Source organism: Hevea brasiliensis, chromosome 8 (assembly GCF_030052815.1).
Source record: "Hevea brasiliensis isolate MT/VB/25A 57/8 chromosome 8, ASM3005281v1, whole genome shotgun sequence".
Classification (NCBI taxonomy): domain Eukaryota; kingdom Viridiplantae; phylum Streptophyta; class Magnoliopsida; order Malpighiales; family Euphorbiaceae; genus Hevea; species Hevea brasiliensis.
This window is the reverse complement of record NC_079500.1, coordinates 79133543-79158281: the sequence shown is the minus strand read 5'-3', so window position 1 is coordinate 79158281 and position 24739 is coordinate 79133543.

Genomic DNA, 24739 nt, shown 5'->3' with positions numbered 1-24739 from the left:
ATTGAAACGAGAAGAACAAGATTTGGAAGAGATTGGAAGTGGGAAAAATCATCAAGTGAGGTAAGCTCTCTCTTTCATGCTTGATTAACCAAATATGCTTTGAATCAAGTTTGGGTGTGATGGATTTATATGAGAAAGCATAAAAAACTTGCATGGAATTTAAACTAAGGTTTTGGCCAAATTGGAGAAAAGTTAGGGTTTGATGTCTTTGAATAAAATTAATGATGAGATTAAACTTAGTTGAAGTAGTATACATGATTGGGGCAAAGAAATTGCATGAAATGTGTATAAATTTAATTATGGGAGATTAGGGTTCATGGGAAAATTAGAGCCTTGGTGCTAGAGAGTGAAATTGGGGTGTGTAGTGTTAAATTATGATCATTTGAGGTTTAATCAGTTTGAATTGACATTGGGTTGATGAATGGAAGTAATGACATGGCATGATTAGGAAAAATTACAAACTTTGGTATTTGAAAATTGTGGAGTTTGTGCTAGGAAGTTCCATTGATGTGTCAATGCTAAATTATAGTCATTTTGGGTAAATTAAATGTGAATTGAGGTTGGTTAGGGGGAATAATTGAAGAAATGAAAATTTGAACCTAGGGCAGAATTTGCACACTAAGTTCAGTTTGTTTGAGAGCCCATAAACTGAGCTACACAACTCCAATTGGTGTGAAACCTATTGGAAATGAAACTTAAGACATAGGACTAGAATTTTCATGAAGAGACCCAACCCAGAAACTGCCCAAAAATTGCCTAAAACTTGGCTTGAACTTGAAGACAAAATTCTGGAACCTGCAGAATTAGGCACGTGAATAGTAAAATTTGCATGGCCATAACTCTCTCTAGAAAACTTCGATTTAAGTGATTCTTAAACCGATAGAAACTTAAAACATAGTAGAACATTTCATATGAAGAACTTAAGGCCAAATTATGGACTTAACCTAATCAAATTACTAAGCAAATTTGAATCACCAAATCTACAGAAAGTCAGAAAATCTACAGATTGACCATATAAATAGTAAAATTTGCATGGCCATAACTCTCTCTAGAAAACTTCAATTTAGGCGATCCTTGAACTGATGGAAACCGAAGACATAGTAAAACATTTTGTATGCAGAACATTAGACTAAATTATGGACTTAACTTGATCAAATTACTGAACAAATTTAGATCATTAAATCTGCCAGAACTGAAACTGTAGGGTGAACAGTAATATAAACAGTAACCGTGTTTTGGTCATATCTGGAGCTACAAAGCTCCAAATTAGGAGATTCAAAAAAAAAAAAAGTTAAGAACCAGATGAACAATTTTTATGAAGAATACCTCACCAAATTATGATCGAAACAAGGTAAAAATTGGGTTCAAAGATTAGGGCACCAAGCTGTCCAAAACCAAAACTCTCTAAAATTTGCAAAGCTAATTTGGGATGTATTAAACATTCATGTAATGAGTTCTTGGCAGAAATTGAGATGCATATTGAGACATTCTATTTGTGTATTTTCAGTAGAGAAAGTGGTTGGGACAGACAAGGAATAGTGAGTAAAGAGAAAGGAGAGCATTGAAGGTTTGTGCAGAACTAACATTTTCTTCTTTTTTTAACTTGTAAATTGTTTGGATTGTGTTTATTTGAATGAGTTTGCTTTGAACAAGTTTACTTTGACTGAAATATAGTTTTCCTCTTGCATTTAAGAAATTTGGGTGTTACCACCTTTATATAGATATTATGATGAATTTAAATGTGTTTATTGGTGTATAAATGTGATTGTTGAGTAAAAAATTTTTGGAAACTGTTTTGAAACCACAATTAGCATGACAGTTCCTTTCGGAACTCCCTAATAGTAACGGCTACTTGGGATTGATAATTGATATTGATTATGTCTCCCATTAGTAACGGTTAGTGGGGTAAGACTACATGAGTACTCATTAGCTAGCTAGCCCTTCCCCCATTAATAACAGTTAGTGAGGTTGAGATTGCTTTTCATAGTGTACAACACGATATTGATCTTGAAATTTTGTGTCATGGCCTAAACTGTGTGTTGATGTCACACCTTACCCCTCTATAAGGGATAACATGATCCTGTAGAATACCTAATGAAGTACCAAACTTTACCTACTGATAACTCATTAAGTACCCTATAAGGGATTTTAAAACCATTTTCTTACTTTTTAGAAATAGTGAGCATTTTCTTATTTTTAAAAGAAGTTTAAAGACTAGTTTAAATTTTTTTCCATTTTTATTTTTCCTAATTTTTGAAAAAATTTTGGCAGAGTGCCATCTATATTTAGGGAAAACAGTTCTTCAAAAACCTATAAAAACACTTCCAATAATTCTTTTTCATCAAAATCCATCACTACCACAACAAACTCAACATCAATTTTTCCCAACTCCAAAATCCCAACATAATTCTCAATTCAAATATCATAAAAAATAACACTAAATAATTTCATTAAAGTAAAATCAATTTACATTCATCAACCAAACTTTACATAAGCAAATCCAAAATAATATTATTACAAACTCTATACAACTGCTCATGACCCGTTTTTACATATACATACAGTTACATACACAAATATAAACATTACATTCAGGGTATAAATTTATACCCGACAAAACATCAAGGAAGGTGGCTCCACAATCCTTAACAGCTCACTCTGCTGCTCCTCTAGTCTCAATATTTGCGACAGCAATAATAGCCATTGCTGAGTACTATGACTCAGTGGTGCGCAACATACTAAAATAACATTTATGCAGAATTTAAATCATATTTATTCAAAAACTGAACTGCATATGAGAGATAAATACAAAACATGATTTATAAGCTTTTAATCTAAACAATTTCATTTCGAAAGTCTTAAAACAAATTTCATCAAAACACACAGTAATATCATGCCATTCGAAACAATAATCATCTCAATAGCCAGAGGCTTATGAGAAGTCACATCACAAGGCTAGCTAGCTCAAATATGCGGATATCCATTCAATTGCTTCTTTTACTCGCACACACCTCAACACTTCAGCTAGAGAAGGAATCAAAATTCGAAACTGATTTCCCCCACTAGTCATTCTAGTGAGGCATTCAAATATATGGTCATGACACTGTAGTTTTAAAATTGTCTTAGCAATTTACTAAACATTTATCGCCATTTCAAACACAAACAAATAAACTTTTAACAATTTAAGTCAAAGGCATAATACACATTTTGCAATATAAGTAATTCATTACATGCATTTTGTAAATGAATTTTAAAGAATATTGATGTTGTTCACAAACCTTATACGAGTCGCCTTTTGGCCTTGACTCGATGCCTCGGGTTCTTTCTCGGTATTCTTTTCCACTGAAATACATAGTTTCACTGTGTTTTAGTATCACAATTTATCATAAATCCAAAAATAAATTGAATTCTACTTATGCCTAGCTTTAATATGCTAAACTTGACATTCTTTAAAATTTGTATTTTGGGATTACTATTCACGATACTATTCAAGTCAATTTGTTGACTTTCTAATGCTTAATAGGTATGGGAATTCTAATTTCACCCACATACCACATTTTGGTTACCCAATTTGTTAGTTTTGGTTGTTTTCTCAAATCTTAAATCTTTTAGGCACAAATTTCAAATTTTCAATTTTGGTGTCTGATTTTATACTATTCCATTGGTCATGTTGCTGTTAGAATTTGGCTAAGTTTTCTTCATAGAAGTTGTTCTTTATTGTCTTAACTTTATTTCTCTTTTTGAATCACTCCATTTGGAGTTTTGTAGCTCAAGTTATAGTCATTTGAACATGGCTGGCAGGATTTGGTTTTACCCAGAATTCTGGGCAATTTCTGGGTTCTGGCAGTTTTGGGTCACTAAATTTGGGTGGCTAAATGACTTGGTCAAGGACACAATTTGGGTTTGTTTTCTGCATGAAAGTTGTAGGGCTATGTCTCAGCTTTCTAATGGTAAAATTTCAGGTCATTTGGACTGCCTAGTCCAAGTTATGGCCAAATGAACAAACACTATTTATTTGGTCATTTTTGTACAGGTCAGTTTGCCTAATCTGGATTTGGCCAATTTGTTCACTAAGCTATGGTCACTTTTTGGGCATGATTTCTGAATGAAAAATGTGCCATTTTGTGTCTAGTTTCATTCCTAATTGGCCTCACACCAATTGGGTAAGTAAATTTTTATTTTTGGTCCCTGAAAGGGACCTTGGTCATGCTGCCTATAGAATGGTCATAACCAATCCGAATTCAAATTTAATTTCAATGGAACACATCACAATTGGTCATACATGACCATTTCTCAACTCCAACAAGGTCAAACACATTATTTGGCTAATTCTTACATTTTTCCTCCCAAAAACCCTATGTGCCAAAACCCTAATTCATACAATTGATTAATTCATACCCAAGCACTACACTAATCATATATTCAACCTTAATCAAGTTCAAATTCAAGTCTAATTTAAATTGAATATATCAAAACTCCAAGGTACCATGGCTGGCCAAAATTTATGTTTGGTCCCTCAACCATGTTTTCTTTTGATTTGTTTCAATTTTCTCATAATTTACAAGCTTTTTCACTACCTACACATGAATTAAATCTAGGAAATGAAGAGTTAAATCACTAACCTTCCTTTGATTTCCACCTCTTAAATTTCCTCTCTTTTCTTCCTTTCTTTTCTTCCTCAACCTCCTTGCCTAGTGTAGATTAGAAGTTTGTTAGGGTTTAGGGTTAGAATTTATGAGACAAAACTAGTTTTTTTCAAGCTTAAAAAGCTTGTTAATGGAGGAACCAAGGGAAGAGGGAATTCGGCACTTTTGGGTGAGGGAAGAAGATGATAGCTTTTTTTTTTTTATGTTATTTTATGTCTTTAATTATGTTTTTAACTTAGTCAAAATTGGTAGGAAAATTAAATTCAATTATGACATCATAATTAATGTCATCCATGATGTAATAACCTTTTTCTTTTCTCTCTCTTTTTTTTTTCCATTTATTTTTCTTTGGTCCTTTAATTTAATTCTTGATCCCAAAATTTTTTTTCTCCAATTTTATTGGACAGTTAAGTCAAGAGTCAGCTCTAGGGGTGAATTGACCAAATTGCCCTTTGCTGGTTCGATCCGATTTATAAATAATTCAATATTTCTTTTGGATCCCTGACCTAATTATTTGACCTTCTTAACAATTCTTTTTTGTGATTTTCTCTTTTCCACTGTGTTCGCAATAGTCCTAAGGACCGCGGCATCACATTTTACGGTTCGAAATTTGACTTTAAATCGATCTCGTAGTCCTTCTTGAAAAGGTCACCCATCACTGTGACTCTCGGCTCATTTAACTTCTTATGTTCTGTTTTTCTTATTTATACTTAACTAATTGATAATTACTAATTATTTGTGTTCAGGACTTTTTTAGGTGTCTTAGATGTGGTTCTAATCTCCTTAATTATTCGGACCGACATCAGTCACCGGAACAGTGAAATATACCAGGCTATATAAATAGGAGTGTTACAATTCTCCCCCTCCCCCCCTTTAAAATAAATTTCATCTCAAAATTTTACCTGGTATCAGTCTCTAAACAGCTATGGGTGCCATCTCCTCATGTCCTCCTCTCGTTCTAAGTAGCCTCTTGGCCTGAATGATGGTTCTACAGCACTTTCACTAACGGTATCTGTTTGTTCCGTAGCTGCTTCACCTCATAAGCCAGAATCTCTATGGGTTCTTCCTCATATGTGAGGTCTGGATTCACTTCAATTTCTTCCACTGGTAGCACATGAGATGGATCTAATCTATACCTCCTCAACATAGACACATGAAAAGACATTATGTATCTTCTCCAACTCTAGAGGTAGTGCTAAACGATATGCCAAAGGACCTACTCTCTCCAGAATCTCACATGGCCCAATGAAACGAGGACTCAATTTCCCCTTTCTGCCGAATCTCATAATTCTCTTCCAAGGGGAAACCTTGAGGAATACTTTCTCACCCACAGCATATTCAATATCTCTTCTCTTCAAATCAATATAGGACTTCTGACGGTCTTATGCAGTCTTAAGTCGATCTCTGATCAATTTGATTTTCTCTTCAGTTTGTTGAATGATTTCTGGCCCAATCAACTTTCTTTCACCTATTTCATCCCAACATAGGGGAGTTATGCACTTTCTGCCATACAAAGCTTCATATGGAGGCATCTCAATGCTTTATTGGTAGTTGTTGTTGTAAGCAAACTCAATCAAAGGCAAGTGTGTGTCCTAACTGCCCTCAAATTCAATTACACAAGCCCGTAGCATGTCCTTCAAGATCTGAATTACCCTCTCAAACTGGTCATCTGTTTGTGGGTGGAATGCCGTACTGAAGTTCAATCTAGTTCCAAGGGCTCTCTAAAGAGTACCCCAGAATCTAGAAGTGAACCTAGGATCTCTATTAGATACAATGGATACTGGCACTCCATGCAGTCTTACTATCTCATCAATGTACAACTTGGCCAATCTTTCTAAACTGTAATCCATCTGTACTAGCAGAAAATGAGCAGACTTAGTTAGTTTGTCAATAATGACCCAAACTGCATCATGACTCTTCTATGTCCTCGGAAGTCCTATCATACAATCCATCATTATTCTCTCCCATTTCCATTCTGGTACTGGTAGTGGATGTAATAAACCAGCTAGTACTTGATGCTCTGCCTTCACTTGTTAATAAGTTAGGCATTTGGAAACAAATTCTGCCACATCTCTTTTCATACCTATCCACCAGTAATGCTCATTTAGCCCTCTATACATTTTTGTGCCACCAGGGTGAACAGCAAAAGAAGACTCATGTGGTTCCTTCAAAATGATCTGTCTCAAGTCAACGTCATTAGGAACGCACATTCTACCCTGGTGAAGCAGTAGACCGTCATCTCTTACTAAGAATTCTGGTTTCTCGCCCATTTTGACTTCTTCTAATAGCTTCTAATACTTCTGATCATTTTGAGCAGCCATTCTGATCTGATCAATCGACACTGGTTATACATGCCATGCAACTGTTGTCTGCCCCTCATTATTAATCTCTAAGCTGGCATGCAATAGTCTCAATTCATGCACCATAGATAAAGGAGAAACTCGTAGACTTGCCATAGTCTTGCGACTTAAGGTGTCAGCCGCAACATTAGCTTTCCCTGGCTGATAGTCTATCAGACAATCATAGTGTTTTATCAACTCTAACCATCTCCTTTGTCTGAAATTCAACTCCTTCTGAGTGCCCAGATATTTCAAACTCTTATGATCAATATAGATGTAGCACTTCTCCCCATACAAATAATGTCTCCAGATTTTAAGAGCGAACACAATAGCTGCAAGCTTCAAATCATGTGTTGGATAAATCCTCTCATGCGGTTTCAGCTGGCGTGATGGATAGGCAATGACATTTCGATCTTGCATCAATACATAGCCTAACCCATTGTGAGAAGCATCACTGTAAACTGTGTAGTCTTTACCCAGAGTGGGTAAAGTCAGGACTGGAGCCTCAGTTAAACACCTCTTTAATTCATCAAAACTCTGCTGGCATTTGTCTGTCCACTGAAATTTCACATCTTTTTGAAGTAATTTGGTCAATGGAGATGCCAACATGGAAAATCCTTTCACAAAACGATGGTAGCATCCAGCTAAACCCAGAAAACTGCGAATCTCCATGATATTTCTGGCTGGCCTCCAATTAAGGACAGCTTCTATCTTACTTAGATCTACCTTGATGCCCTCTACTGATACTACGTACCCCAAGAAGGATATTTCTTTCAGCCAAAATTCACACTTTGACAATTTGGCGTATAGCTGTTTCTCCCTTAAAGTCTGCAGTACAATCCACAGATGTCTATCATGCTCTTCTGCACTCCTCGAATAGACCAATATATCATCTATGAATACCACAACAAACTGGTCGAGGTATGGTCTAAAGATAGTGTTCATCAGATCCATAAAAGCAATCGGAGCATTAGTTAACCCAAATGGCATGACCAAGAACTCATAATGGCCATAGCGGGTTCTAAAGGCAGTTTTAGGAATAGTCTGATCTTGTACTTTCAACTGATAATAACTCAATCTCAGGTCAATCTTGGAGAACACAGCTGTACCCCTCAACTGATCAAACAAGTCATCAATGCGGGGCAATGGGTATCTATTCTTTATTGTCACCTTATTCAACTGCCGATAGTCAATGCATAAGCGGAGAGTGCCATCTTTCTTCTTAATAAACAACACTGGTGCTCCCCAAGGTGACACACCAGGGCGAATAAAGCCCTTGTCAAGCAGTTCTTGCAACTACACTTTCAACTCTTTCAATTCTGTAGGTGCTATTCTATATGGTGTTATGGAGATTGGGTCCACACCAGGCATAACATCAATCTCAAACTGCACTTCTCTTTCTGGAGGTAATCCTGGCAATTCATCAGGAAACACATCCAAAAAGTCATATACTGTAGGAATGTCCCTTAGTGTTGGACTCCCCACTTGGGTGTCTATCACATGTGCCAAGTATGCTTCACACCCCTTTCTGGTCATCCTTCTGGCTAGTGTAGGCGAAATGATGTTTAATGGCAGTAACTGGCTCTCCCCATGTATTACCACATCACCGTATAGAGGGAGACCAAAAGTGACTGTCTTCAGTCTATAGTCAATCATGGCGTGATGCCTGGCTAACCAATCCATGCCCAAGATGGTATCGTAATCTTTGAAAGGCATTTCAATCAAATCTGATAGAAAAACATGTCCTTGGATCACCAAAAGATAGTCTCTATAAATTCTATTGACCCGAACCTTTTGTCCTAACGGACTAGTTACTAGCACTTCAAAACCTATTTTGAAACACAGAACAACAAGTAAACTGACTATGCTAGCACTAACATATGAGTAGGTTGAACTCAAATCAAACCGTACAAATACTTCTTGATCAGAGATAGAGAATGTACCGGATACAACATTGGAAGTCTCAGCCTCTTCTCGCTGTCTCATCGTATAAACCCTGGCTGAAGCACTTCCTTGTGTTGACTGACCAACAGTACCCTGATTGCCCGAAGCATTGCCTCTACCTCTACCTCTTCCTCTGCCAATCAGTTGTGAACCTCTGGTAGCAAGACTCTGAATAGATCCTTCTGCAGTAGTAGGAGCTGGACCAAATCTATGGCACTAGTGTAGTCCTTAACAAGATGGCCCTTGCCTCCACAGTTAAAGTAGGCTCTTATTACCCAATAGCATTCTCCCCCATGAATCTTGCCACAAGTCTCACAGGGGCAGGCAGGATATGAACACCTGGTCGACTGCTGACCAGATTTAGGGGGTTTCTGTCTAGAGAATCTACCCCTTCTAAACCTTCCACCTCTACCTCTGTTAGGTCCTCCAAATTTCTTCTTCTTTCCAGAGGTACCACTAGGACTTTGTTCTACTGACTATTCCCCTTTATCTTTCCCTGATTTCTCAGTCTTCTTTGATTTTTCTTTACTGGGGTCGCTTCTGATTCAATTCTTTCCAACTCAAGTGCCTGAGAGATGAGCTCAGAGAAGTTACTGTGTCTGAATCTCACTACTTACATCCTTAAACTAGGCTTGAAACTAGTCTCAAATCTCTTGCACCTTTCTTTTCTAGTAGATAGGAGACTCCCAGCATAGTGGCTTAAGCGGGAGAAGTCCCTCTCATATTCTGCCACTGTTCTGTTGCTTTGCTTCAAACTCAAAAATTCTTATAGTTTCTTATCCACATATGCATCTGGGATGTATTTCTGTCTAAACTCTTTGATGAAGTCATCCCCGGTCAGTACTAGTGGTTCAGTCAAGCTGTGGGGGATGGTCTTTCACCAATCATAAGCATCCCCTTGTAGCAAAGATACCGAATATTCAAATTTCAACTCATCTTGGCAGTGCTATTTCTTGAAAACACTGTCCATTCTTTCTAGCCATTACTCTGCCTCTAGTGGGTCTACTGTACCCTTAAATTCTATGGCCCCATACTTTAACAGCTTGTCATGCTATCTGACTGGAGCTTGTGGTTGCACCACAATAATCTAGGGTGGAGCTTGAGCAGGCATACCCCTAGCCATTTGTTGAAACATTGCTGCTATCTGCTATGCGAACTGTGCAGGAAACTGTGGCATTTGTGGGGCTGGTGCCACTGACCCACTAACATTTTGTAGAGCTGGGGCTTCCTTGTGCGTCAGCTTCAACAGATTGCTCAACAGAGCGATCCCCTTCTTCCATATCAGTCTGGAGTTAGGATATCTCCTGAACAAATAATACAAGGAGATTCCCTCCGTTAGTTCATATTTATGATGTAATGCACTGTATATAACAAATAAGGACATTAAGCAGTTGTACTTAGTAAAGAAAAGACACAGATTCACAAGTTAAAACATACTGTAAAAATTTGCTCTGATACCACTAAAACATGTCACATCTTACCCCTCTGTAAGGCATAACATGATCCCATAGAATACCTAATGAACTACCGAACTTCACCTATCGATAACTCATTAAGTACCCTACAAGGGATTTTAAAACCATTTTCTTACTTTTTAGAAGTGGTGAGCATTTTTCTTATTTTTAAAAGAAGTTTCAAGACTAGTTCAAATTTTTGTCCATTTTTATTTTTTCATAATTTTTGAAAAAATTTTGGCAGAGTGTCATCTATATTTGGGGAAAACAGTTCTTCAAAAACCTATAAAAACATTTCTAATAATTCCTTTTCATCAAAATCCATCACTACCACAACAAACTCAACATCAATTTTTCCCAACTCCAAAATTCAAACATAATTCTCAATTCAAATATCATAAAAAATAACACTAAATAATTTCATTAAAGTAAAATCAATTTACATTCATCAACCAAACTTTACATAAGTAAATCCAAAATAATATTATTACAAACTCTATATGTAACACCTTCATTGTAGCAATTTCGTATATTCTACTGTTCCAGTGACCGGTGTCGGTTTGGACAGCTATAACGTCTGGAAAAAAAAATTTAAACTAAAGTGAGAAACTATAATTAACTCAAATATTAATAAGAAAAATGTAGGAAAAATTTTTGAAATAAAATACAATCAAGTTAAGTGAGCCGGTGCCCTAGCGATGGGTAACCCAGTAGGAAGTTGCGGTCTTCGCAACTAGAAGCCCTAAACCCATGAGAAAATTCATGAAATAATTTTTGGGACTCCAGAGAAGAGTCATTGAGGTTTTTATACCAAGAAAATATTTATAAAAATTTTTCAATCGGTACAGACGATTTGGGCTCAATAAGCCAAACGGAGGGTATTTTGGTCATTTCGTCTTCGGAGATGATTTTTGACCGACTTGTCCAGTTAAGTAAATAATTATTATAATCTAAAATATGAATAAATATTGCTAAAAATTGAATTGAAAATGAGTAGAAAAGAAAAAAAAAAAGAAAATGGATGAAAATTTGAATTTTGACATCACATGATGTCATTAAACCACTCCCACCCAATTACATTGTAACACCTATCTATAAAGTTAATTAAAAGCATAAAATGGGCAGAAAATTTGAAGAAAATAATCAGCTCTTTCTTCTTCCACCTCCATTGATGCTCAACAAAAGCTTTAATTCCCACTTGATTTCACCATAAAACCTCACCCTCTCTTCACAAAAAATTTCCCTTACCACTAGAGCTAGACTTGGGCAACCATTAGAAGAGGAGAAAGTGAAGGAAAGTGAAGGGTAAAAATTCATCCAAGAGGTTAGTGCTAATTTTCTTGCTTCCATTCTTTTCTAAGCATGAATTTAAGTTGAGTTAAGTTGAAAATTTGATGAAAAATGAATTAAAGATGCATGAAATTGCCCCATGAAATTTTGGCAGCCTTAGGGTACCTAAGGTTTCAACAATTTGATTGCATAATAGTTATGTATGGCTGCCATTGAACATGATTTTGGTGTTTTAATTCATGGATTGTATGTATATAGAGAATTGAAATTGTTGGAGTTAGGGTTTGGGCACCAAAATTTGGATTTTGTTTAAGTATTGGTGAAAAGAGGTTGTAATGGTCAATTAGTGACCATTTGGTCATGTTTGACTAGGAAATTGAGTGAATGGTGCCAAGAGAATTGAGGTTATGTATGCTATCCAGTGTGCACTGCAGGACTGGTTGAGAGTCCAGCAGGTTTGGGCAGCCATAAATGGAGTTTTATAGGTTCAATTGGTGCAAGGCCAATTGGACATGAAACTAGACACATAATGGCACAACTTTGGTGAAGAAATCCTGCCCAGAAAACCAAACCAAGTTGACCTAAAAATTACCCTACTCCACATGACCAACATGCTGTCCCTGGAAAATGACCAAATAAACAGTATTTGGTCAAATGGTCATAACTCAGTGTATAAAAGTTCAATTGATCTAAAATTTTACCAGAAGAAAGCTGAGACATATCCCTACAACTTTCATGAAGAACACAAATCCAAATTCTGATCATAACCTAGTCAAATTGCCAACCAAACTTAGGTTACCAAATCTACCATAACTACTTTTGCCCAGAATTCTGGATTCTGTCCAATCCGGCTAGTTATGGTGTTTAGGCCTTAACTTGAGCTACAAAACTCCAAATGGAGTGATTCAAAAAAAGAAATGTAACTAGACACAATAAGGAACAACTTTCATGAAGAAAATTTTTTCAAATTCGTATTGTACAAATGACTAATGAAACAGTAAACCTAGGGTATGAAATCTGAAAATTTTGAATAACATAAGATAAGCTTTGAAATGGCATTGGAAATCAATACCAACAAAAATGAAATGCAAAATGTGGTATCTTGGAAAACTTAGGTTCAATAAATTTATTATGTATTAAGAAGTCAATAATTTGAGTAAATGGTAATGTGAATAGTAATACAAAGACACAAAGTATAATAACTAAATTGGTAAAGGAAATTAAGGTATGAAATTTGGAATCCATGAAACATTCATGGATTACTTGGAATAGAAATAGTAATTCACCTAAATGACTTAATGAACATTTAAGTTATGTGAGTATATAGTTAAGATTTGTATTCCCATTACTACTAGGTCTAATAAAACATGAGTGATACCACTTGAATATGAAATGAAATTAACCTAGATGGATTGTTGAGTATAAATGGGATGAGGTTTACATTAGGATTTATGTTTCCATTACAAATAAGATAATAACACCTTGTATGAGTTATGAATTCATATAAATATTGTAATGAATAAATAAATCACATGAAAATATGAATGAAACATTAGTTCTCTTTATAAGAGAATGGAAGAATGTTTTGAGTACAATGGTATATCAACACCATTGTTGTGAATTGCGATCAATATCAATGATGTAAGGAATGTATAAATTATGAAATTTATCATGAAATAATGAATTCATAAAACAAAATATATTAATATTTAATGATATTATGTGCCCTTGTATTGCCTAGACATGTGTGTCAGATTGGATAGTTTGGCATGCCAATAGGGTATTGTTTTAGCAGTATTGCGAAAGATTTTATGCCTGTATTCATGGCTTTATGCCCGCATTCATGGCTTTATGCCCGCATTCATGGCTTTATGCCAACATTCATGGATTTTATGCCCGATTATGTGTTATCATGGCTTTTTAGCCATACTGACTGCATACGTGGTTGACGTTCTGCGTCCCATGGTATGACGGCCCGAGGCACCGCGGTGTCCAGTGCCAATGACCCGTTATCTAGTTTAGTCAGCCTGTCATAGGTTACTTGGACAGTGAAATTTATTGAAATAAGTTAAGAATATTAGTAATTAAAAATATTAGAAATTAAATAAATGAGTAAGATGACCTAAAATAAATTATAATAGTTATTTATTAGAAAGAATCGAAATGAACTGGACCGATATTAAAATTTACTTATTATGAAATAATCTGAGACAACCTAGAAAGTATTGAGAAAATGCTAAAAGATTAGCAAAGAAAATTATAACGTACATAAATATTGCAAATGTGACTTACATAATATAATAAGCATAAATTTATTACTTTTAGATCATTTTTCTATGTACATTATTACTGTACATTGGCGAAATAAACACTTCCAAAGAAGACTAAATTAGGATAAAACATATTAAATTTTAGAAACTGTATGTGAAGTATAAATAAATCTTAATTATTTGAATTATGTTTTATTTCTATCTTTATTTGTATATTATTTTCTTATTATATTATTGCACCACTAAGAAGCAATGCATAGCGCGATGGAATTGTTTCCTCGTGCAGGTACTGAAGGTAAAGCCTAGATAAAAATATTAAATAGAGATTTTGGAGTTCTGATTTGCAGAAGTGTCTGAAGTATTCAAGGTTGTCACTTCCTCAGCAATACATGTAGATATGGCCCATATAGATTATATTTTATATTTTGTATAAAATACTTAGATATTGTATTGTAATGTATATTATGAACAGGTAATTAATAGGAATGCGATGTAAATTAATTAATTAGCTTTTCCATATGTAATTAATTTATATATCATGTAAATTATGAAATTTTGTAATTATTTTGTAAATTATGTAAATCAAGGAAATTTGAAAATTTTGCTTATGTAATTTGAGAATATTTACATATGAATTGAGTATGAATGGAAATGTATGGAAATGATTAGGAAATTGAAATGTATGGATGAGATTTGAAATATGAGAAAATTATGAGAATGATTGATGAGATAATTATGATTAGCATGGATAAGATTTTATTTTGAAAATATTGTTGAATTTCAAACGGGTGAATATTGAAATATGCCAAATGATAAAAAAAATAAGAGAAACTCCGCTGGTTTCTCCGTCAAAAAATAATTGATGTTAAATTAAACAAATTCAAAATTATTAAAAAAATAAAGTAAGATAAGTTAGGAAACTCTGACACTGATTGTAGCACGCCTTGCTCGGGTACACTGTAGTCAAGTGAGGTGTGTTACACTATACAACTGCTCATGACCCGTTTTTACATATACATGTAGTTACATACACAAATATAAACATTACATTCAAGGTATAAATTTATACCCGACAAAACTTCAAGAAAGGTGGCTCCACAATCCTTAGCAGCTCACTCTGCTGCTACTCTAGTCTCAATATCTGCGATAGCAATAACAGCCATCATTGAGTACTATGACTCAGTGGTGCACAACATACTAAAATAACATTTATGCATAATTTAAATCATATTTTTTCAAAAACTGAATTGAATATGAGAGATAAATACAAAACATGACTTATAAGCTTTTAATCCAAACAATTTCATTTCGAAAGTCTCAAAACAAATTTCATCAAAACACACAGTTATATCATGCCATTCGAAACAATAATCATCTCAATAGCCAGAGGCTTATGAGAAGTCACATCACAAGGCTAGCTAGCTCAAATATATGGACATCCATTCAATTTCTTCTTCTACTGGCACACACCTCAACACTTTAGCTAGAGAAGAAATCAAAATTCGAAACTGATTTCCCCCACTAGTCATGCTAGTGAGGCATTCAAATATATGGTCATGACACTGTAGTTTTGTAACACCCCTATGTTTGATAGTGCATTCTACTGTTCCGATGACCATTGTCTTTCCGGACAACTAGGATGCCTGGAACTACATTTAGATATTAGTGAGGAAATATAAAATAATGAAATATAATAGAGGAAAATACAAGAAAAACAAAGGAAAAATAATAGTAATGAAAATATTTTTAAGACTTAAATAAACATCTATTAAAGTATAAATGACATTAGAAATGTCAAAGAAAAATTAAGTAATTAGTACCAAGAAAAATGAGAAATCGATAAACCGACAAAACTTGGTATTACCGAAAAATTGGGAATACAACCCGAATAGGGGCATTGTGGTCAATTGACACCTAGAGTTGGCTTTTGACCTAAATTTCCATTAAAAATAAATGATATTAACTTTGAAAATATTATGAAAAATAAAAATATGGTACATATTGTAAATAATAGAAGTAATGAGGCAAATTTACAAATTTAGTAACTTTAATTAAATAAATCATTTCCTAAACTTAGAGCTCCACTAACTCACATTGTGGGACACCTTTATTAAACATTTGGATAGATTAAACTTTATCTTTAACCTCATTTCATAACCAACCGAAACTAACTCCCATGGATGCTCCCATGGCCGCCCCATTTTCCACGTTCATCTACTCATGATCAAGCTTTGTACTTCCTAAATTCCTTCACTAAAGTTGGACTATACAACTTGGCAAAGAGTGTGGCAGCAAAAAGGGAAGGATTTGAAGAAGTTTTAACAAGCTTCAAAAGAGGTAAGTGCTTGTTTTCCATTGTTTCTTCATTAAAGTTATAGCAGAGGTTGTGGGGTGTTAGATTATGGAAGAAATTATGAGATTTGATGAGTTATTAAAGTGTACCATTTTGGGCAGCCATGGAAGTGAAAGGTAAGTGGTTTGTTCTTATATGAATTTGATGGGTAATGAAGTTAATTAGAGTGCTTATATGTATAGGAGTGATTTGCCATGTATAAAGTGTGATTGTAAGTTGAAAAGTGAAAATGGAAGTTTGATATGTATGTGTATTCTTTTGGCAGCCTCATGATGAAGATTGAAGTATTTAAATTTATGAAAAAGTTGTTAAATTATGGTACTAAAAGTGGCAGCTCATGTGTATGATTGAGTAGAGAATAAATGTGTAATTTGATGATGGAAGTTATGTGTAATAATTAGGAGTGCTTATGTGTATATATTGTTGGGTTTGGACTTTGTGAATTATGATTGCATTTGGTGTATTGTCAAGTTGTTATATTCTGTCCAAGTTGACCTATAATGTAAACTAATGAATGGTTATGGTTAGTGCCAAATGCAGAATGGTTTGGGGAAGTGAAGATGTAGTTGGTGAATATGTGTTTGATTTGGTGTTTGAGAGGCATGTAGAGGGCAGTGTGCAAATGATCCTATAACCCTAAGTGTGTGACTCCAATTAGTATGAGGCCAATTGAAGGTGAAACTAGGCACAAAATGTGCAAACTTTCATGAAGAAAGCCTACCTAAATTCTGTCCAAAAAGTGACATGAGAATTGACCAAATCCGGATTAGTGACTTTGCAAACCTAAAAATTGAGACTATTTGGACATCAGTCATTTTTTTTGCCATAAATCACTCAAAACAGGTCCAATTGACCTGAAATTTGTACCATGGTTAGCTTAGACACAGAGCTACAACTCTTATGAAGACACCAAAACCCAAAAATGATAATAAGCAAGTCAAAATGCTTGCAAAATTTCGGGTATAAAAACTGCTAGAACTGAAAATGACCTAAAAATGACCTAAGTTTGCCATTTTAGTGCAATCTGACAAGTAATAGTAAAATGACCATAACTTGGTCTAGTAAACTCCAAATGACCTAAAATTTGTGGCAAAAGTTCACTAAGACATAGACCTACAAGTTTGTAAGTCACACCAAAAATCGAAAACTGAGGGAACTAGGTCATCCGATTATGTCAAAATAGCATACCGAAATCCGATAAATTGTAATAAAATGCAATACACTTGAAAAGGAAATTGGTAACATATACCAACACTAAAGGACTGTAAAAATGTGACATATTGGTAACATTAAAACTAATTCACCTATAGTGCATCAAAGGTCAGCAATATAGGTTGACTAAGGAAAGCAATATTATTAAATAAGTTAATTATTGAACCTTATTGTTAAAGATAGTTTAAATGAGTACTTAAATACTTTAAATTGTGTGTTTTAGTTAGCAAAGACTCAGGGAAGGGGAAAGAAACACTGAGTCAGGGCCAAGAGGTTACTCTTCAGAGGTCTGTGCACAATAGTTATTTCTTTTGAATTTTCAATTGAAATAAATTATGACAATCTTTATGTTATTGTTTAAATGGTGGAAAATTTATTTGAATGATATTTGATGGATACTTATTGCTTGAAAAATATTGCAAATGGTTTGAAACCACAACTATCATGTATATTTGATTGAATTCCTCACTAGCTTATCTAGTGGGACAAATTGACTTTGAATTCCCTCACTGGCTGAAGTGTTGAGGTGTGTGTCAGTTGAGGATGAATAGGATGAGTACTCATATAATTACTAGCTAGCTATGTTATTCCTCACTAGCCATCGGCTTTTGGGAAGAATTGGACTATGGAATCATGATTAAGCTGTGGGTGTGAATTATTGATATTTATTGTGATATTGTGAAATGGAGTTTAATTCTTTATGACATTCACTGTCTTTTGAATTCAACTATGATTTTAAGTATCCACATTTGATTTACGGTTTATGGTTTCAAATTGTATTTTCTTAATGTTATACACCAATGAGACATTGGCTCAGCGATAGCTTTTTCATTGATGTCGCAGGTAGACAGATGAATAAAGCAGCAGATTAGGCTGCTTGTGCTACATTTTGAGATTTCGCCGGGTATATTGAGTATACCATATTTTTGTAGTTTTTATTGTAATGTATGTGCTCTATATGTATATATTGTATTGGTCTTGAGTAGTTGTAAACTACAATTGTAAATTATTTTGGCCTGTAGAAATATTGTGATATATTTCTTTTATCTCAGTTTTTGGAAACACTAAAAAATTGATGTTGAATTGAGTTAACAAATGTTGAGAAATTTTTTGTGTTAAATTAATATTGGAGTTTGGGATTGAAGAGATATTTGGAAGTGCTTTTTACAGGTTTTTGAAGAACTGTTTTATTCAAAATACAAATGGCACTCTGTCAAAATTTTTACAAAAATTATTGATTCTCAGAATTGTTATTTGGTTTCACTTTAGTTAAAAACATTTTAACGCCTGTAAAAAGTACTCACCACTATAAAAGGAAATAAGAAAAGGTTTAAAATCCCTTGTAGTGTATTTAATGGGTTATCAGTAAATGAAGTTTGGTAATTCATTAGGTATACTACGAGATCATGTTATGCCTTACAGAGGGGTAGGGTGTGACATGTTTTAGTGGTATCAGAGCTAGTTTTTTAAATTCTGTTTTGACTTGTAATTTGAATATTCCTCTTTTTCATAGTATAACTGCTCAATGTCATTGTTTGATACATTCAGTATATTACATTATAAATATGCACTAATGGGAGGAAATCTCCTTATGTTATTTGTTTAGGAGGTATAATATCCTTAAATTGACTATGGAAGAAGGGGATCGTTCAGTCGATAAATCAATAGAGGTTGAGGTACAAGGGGAAGCCTAGCCCTTCATAATGTGAGTGGATAAGCCGCACCATCCCCCTCAGTACAGCAGTTCCCTGCTCAGTTTGCTCAACAGATGGCTGGTAACATGCCTACCCAAGCCCCACTATAGACACCAGTGGTACAACCACAGTCTTCAGCTAGGCAATATGACAAGTTGATTAAATATGGGGCTACTGAGTTCAAGGGGACAATAGATCCACTAGAGGCAAAACAATAGTTAGAGAGAATGGATAGGGTGTTCAAGAAACTACACTGTACAGAGGAGCTCAGATTTGAGTATTTAGTGTCACTACTACAGGGAGATGCATATGACTGGTGGAAAACCGTTCCTCATAGTTTGGTGGAACCTCTAGTACTAACCTGGGATAACTTTCTGTGGGAGTTCAGACAAAAATATGTCCCAAATACCTATGTGGACTATAAGCTATAGGAGTTCTTAAGTCTGAAACAGAGAAGTAGTTCAGTGGCAGAATATGAAAGAGAGTTTTCCCGCCTGAGCCACTATGCTGGAAGTCTCCTTTCTACCAACAGGGAAAGATGTAAAAGGTTTGAAACCGACTTGAAGCCTAGCATCAGATTATAGGTGGCCGAATTTAAACATACTAACTTCTCTGAACTCATTTCTCAAGCACTGGAATTAGAAAGAATTGAATCAGAAGCAGCCCTAAAGAAAAAGAAATAAGAGAAGATACAAAAAGAGAAAAAGGGGAAGTCAGTAGATCAGAGTTCCAATGGTCCTACTGGAAAGAGAAAGAACTCTGCGGGACACAGCAGGGGTGGTAAAAAGTCTGGTAGGGGAAGATTTTCAGGACAGAGATCTCCTCCATCTGGTCAGCAAACTACCAGAAGTTCCTACCCTCCCCACCAATGTGAAACTTGTGGTAGAAATCATGGTGGGGTATGCTATGAGGCCACAGGAGCCTATTATAACTGTGGAGGCGTAGGACACTTTGCTAAAGATTGCACCAGTGCTCGTAGAATTGGGCCACCTCCTACTACTACAGAAGGGTTAGTTCAGAATCCTGCCACCAGAGGTTCACAACCACCTAGCAAAGGTAGAGGCAGGGGTAGAGGTAGTCCAGCAGGCAGCCAAGGCACAGTGAATCAGTTAGAGCAAGCCAATGCTCCAGTCAGAGTCTATGCAATGAGACAGAGAGAAGAGGTTGAGACATCTGATATTGTGGCTAGTACCTTCTCAACTATTAATTAAGATGTGTTTGTGTTATTTAATCCGGGTTCTACCCATTCCTATGTGAGTGCTAGCATTATTGATTGCATTGTTGTTCCATGTACAAAAATGAACTTTGAGGTGCTAGTAAAAAGTCCGCTAGGACAAGAGGTCAGGGTTAATGGAATGTATAGGGATTGTCCTTTGATGATCCAAGGACATACTTTTCTGTCTGATTTGATTGAAATGCCCTTTGGAGATTATGATATCATCTTGGGCATGGATTGGTTAGCCAGGCATCACGCCATGATTGACTGTAAACTGAAGACAGTCACTTTTTGTCTCTCTTAGTATAGTGATGTGGTAATACATGGGGAGAGGCAGCTATTGCCATCAAATATCATTTCGGCTGCACTAGCAAGAAAAATGATCAGAAAGGGGTGTGAAGCATACTTGGCACATGTGGTAGACACCCAAGTGGAGAGCCTAGCATTGAGGGACATCCCTACTGTATGTGACTTTCCAGATGTGTTTCCTGATGAATTACCAGGATTACCTTCAAAAAGAGAAGTGCAGTTTGAGATTAATGTTATGCCTGGTGTGGATCCAATCTCCATAACATCATACAGAATGGCACCAGCAGAATTGAAGGAGTTGAAGGTACAGTTGCAAGAACTACTTGAAAAGGGCTTCATCCGCTCTGGTGTGTCACCTTGAGGAGCACCAGTTTTGTTTGTTAAGAAGAAAGATGGCACTCTCCACTTATGTATTGACTACCGACAATTGAATAAGGTGATAATAAAGAACAGATATCCATTGCCTCGCATTGATTATCTTTTTGATCAGTTGAAGGGTGCAGCTGTGTTCTCCAAAATTGATTTGCGATTTGGTTATTATCAGTTGAAAGTGTAAGAGCAGAGTATTCCAAAAACTGCTTTTAGAACTCGATATGGACACTATGAGTTTCTGGTAATGCCATTCGGGTTAACTAATGCTCCAGTTGCTTTTATGAATCTGATGAACACTATCTTCAGACCATACCTCGACAAATTTGTGGTGGTGTTTATTGATGATATTTTGATATATTCGAGGAATGCAAAGGAGCATGACAGACATCTACGAATTTTACTATAGACCTTAAGGGAGAAACAGCTATATGCCAAATTGTCGAAATGTGAATTTTGGCTGAAAGAAATCTCTTTCTTGGGACATGTTGTGTCAGCTGAAGGGATCAAGGTAGATTTTAGTAAGGTAGAAGCTATCCTTAATTGGAAAGTGCCCAGGAATATCATAGAAATTCGCAGTTTTCTAGGTTTTGCTGGATACTACCGCCGGTTTGTGAAAGGGTTTTCTATGTTAGCTTCTCCACTGGCCAAGCTTCTTGAAAAAGATGTAAAATTTCAATGGATGGATAAATGCCAGCAGAGTTTTGAAGAGTTGAAGAGGTGTTTGACTGAAGCTCCAGTCCTTACTTTACATACCCCGGATAAAGAATACACAGTTTATAGTGATGCTTCTCACAATGGGTTAGGCTGTGTACTGATGCAAGATCGAAATGTCATTGCTTAAGCATCATGCTAACTGAAACTGCACGAGAGGAACTATCTGACACATGACTTGGAGCTTGCAGCTATTGTTTTTGCTCTGAAGATCTGGAGACACTACTTGTATGGGGAGAAATGCTACATTTACACAAATCACAAGAACTTGAAGTACCTGGGCACCCAGAAGGAATTGAATTTGAGGCAGAGGAGATGGTTAGAACTGATTAAAGGCTATGATTGTTTAATAGACTATCATCTAGGGAAAGCAAATGTGGTGGCTGATGCCTTAAGTCACAAGACTATGGCAAGTCTCAGAGTTTCTCCTTTGTCCATGGTACATGAGTTGAAAGCACAACATGCCAGTTTGGAGATTGATGATGAGGGACAGACAGTAGTTGCATGATATGTACAGCCAGTGTTGATTGATAAGATCAGAATGGCTGCTCAAAATGATAGAAAATATCAGAAGCTACTGAAAGAAGTCTTGCAGGGCAATAAACCTAAATTTTCTGTGAGAGATGATGATTTATTGCTACATCAGGGCAGAATGTGCGTTCCTAATGATGTGGAATTGAGACGGATCATTATGATGGAAGCACATGAGTCTCCTTTTTCTATGCATCTTGGTAGAACTAAAATGTACGGAGGGCTAAAAGAGCATTATTGGTGGATGGGTATGAAAAGGGATGTAGCTAATTTTGTCTCCAAATGCCTAACTTGTCAGCAAGTGAAGGCAGAACATCAAGTTCCAGCTAGTTTGTTACATCCATTGCCAGTACCAGAGTGGAAATGGGAATGAATAACTATGGATTTTGTTATGGGACTTCTGAGGACACAAAATAGTCATGATGCAATATGGGTTATAGTTGACAGACTGACAAAGTTTGCTCACTTTTTGCTAGTCTGGATGGATTATAGTTTGGAGTGATTAGCCAAATTGTACATAAATGAGATTGTAAAACTGCATGGAGTGCCAGTATCGATTGTATCAGACAGAGATCCTAGGTCCACTTCTAGATTCTAGGATAGTCTTTAAAGAGCTCTAGAAACTAGATTGAACTTCAGCACGGCATTCCACCCATAGACAGATGGCCAATCTCATAGGGTAATTCATATATTGGAGGATATGCTACGAGCTTGTGTGATTGAGTTTGAAGGTAGTTGGGATATACACTTGTCTTTCATTGAGTTTGCTTATAACAATAGCTACCAATCAAGCATTGGCATGCCTCCATATGAAGCTTTGTATGGCAGAAAGTGTAGAACTCCCCTATGTTAGGATGAAGTAGGTGAGAGAAAGATGATTGGGCCATAAATTGTTCAACGGATAGAGGAAAAGATCATATTGATCAGAGATCGACTCAAGGCTGCATCAGACCGTCAGAAGTCCTATATTGATTTGAAAAGAAGAGATATTGAATATGCAGTGGGTGATAAGGTATTCCTCAAAGTTTCTCCTTAGAAAAGGATTATGAGATTTGGCAGAAAGGGGAAACAGAGTCCTCGTTTTATCGGACCATATGAGGTTCTAGAAAGAGTGGGTCCTTTGGCATATTGGTTAGCATTACCTCCAAAGCTAGAAAGGATACACAATGTCTTCCATGTGTTCATGTTAAGGAGGTACAGATCTGACCCATCTCATGTTCTATCAATTGAAGAGATCGAGGTAAATCCAGACGTTTCATATTAGGAAGAACCCATAGAGATTCTGGCATATGAGGTGAAATAGCTGAGGAATAAGCAGATACCCCTGGTGAAGGTGCTGTGGAGCCATCATACAGGCCAGGAAGCTACTTGGGAACGTGAAGAGGACATGAGGGGACAACACCCACAGCTGTTCAGAGACTAATGCCAGGTAAAATTTCAAGATGAAATTTATTTTAACGGAGGGAGAATTGTAACACCTGTATGTTCGGTAGTGCGTTCTACTGTTTCGGTGACCAGTGTCTATCCGGACAACTAGGATGCCTGGAACTACACTTAGATGTTAGTGAAGAGACATAAAATAATAAAATACAATAGAGGAAAATACAAGAAAAACGAAGGAAAAATAATAGCAATGAAATGTAACCAAGTTAAACGAGCCGAAAATCGTAGCGATGGGTGACCACACCGAGAAGTTACAGCGTGGACCGTTGACTAGCCCTGGACTGTAGGGAACCCTGGAAAATATTTTTAAGACTTAAATAAACATCTATTAAAGTATAAATGACATTGGAAATGTCAAAGAAAAATTAAGTAATTAGTACTAAGAAAAACGAGAAATCGAGAAACTGACAAAACTCAGTGTCATCGAAAAATCGAGAATACAACCCGAATAGGGGCATTATGGTCAATTGACACCTAGTGTTGGCTTTTGACCTAAATGTCCATTAAAAATAAATGATATTAAACTTTGAAAATATCATGAAAAATAAAAATATGGTACATAATGTAAATAATGGAAGTAATGAGGCAAATTTACAAATTTAGTAAATCATTTCCTAAAGTTAGTGCTCCACTAACTCACATTATGGGACACCTTTATTAAGCATTTGGACAGATTAAACTTCATCTTCAACCTCATTTCATAACCAGCCAAAACTAACTCCCATAGAAGCTCCCATGGCCGCCCCATTTTCCACCTTCATCTACCCATGATCAAGCCTTGTTCTTCCTAAATTCCTTCACTAAAGTTGGACTATACAACTTGTGTTAGTAGTATGCCCTAGAGCATATCATTTAGTATGTATCTTGTACATGTTTTATTAATAAAAGAAATTTTCACTTTTCTGTTTACATAATATATTTATGTGTACTAGAAAAGGTCCATTGATATTTTGTT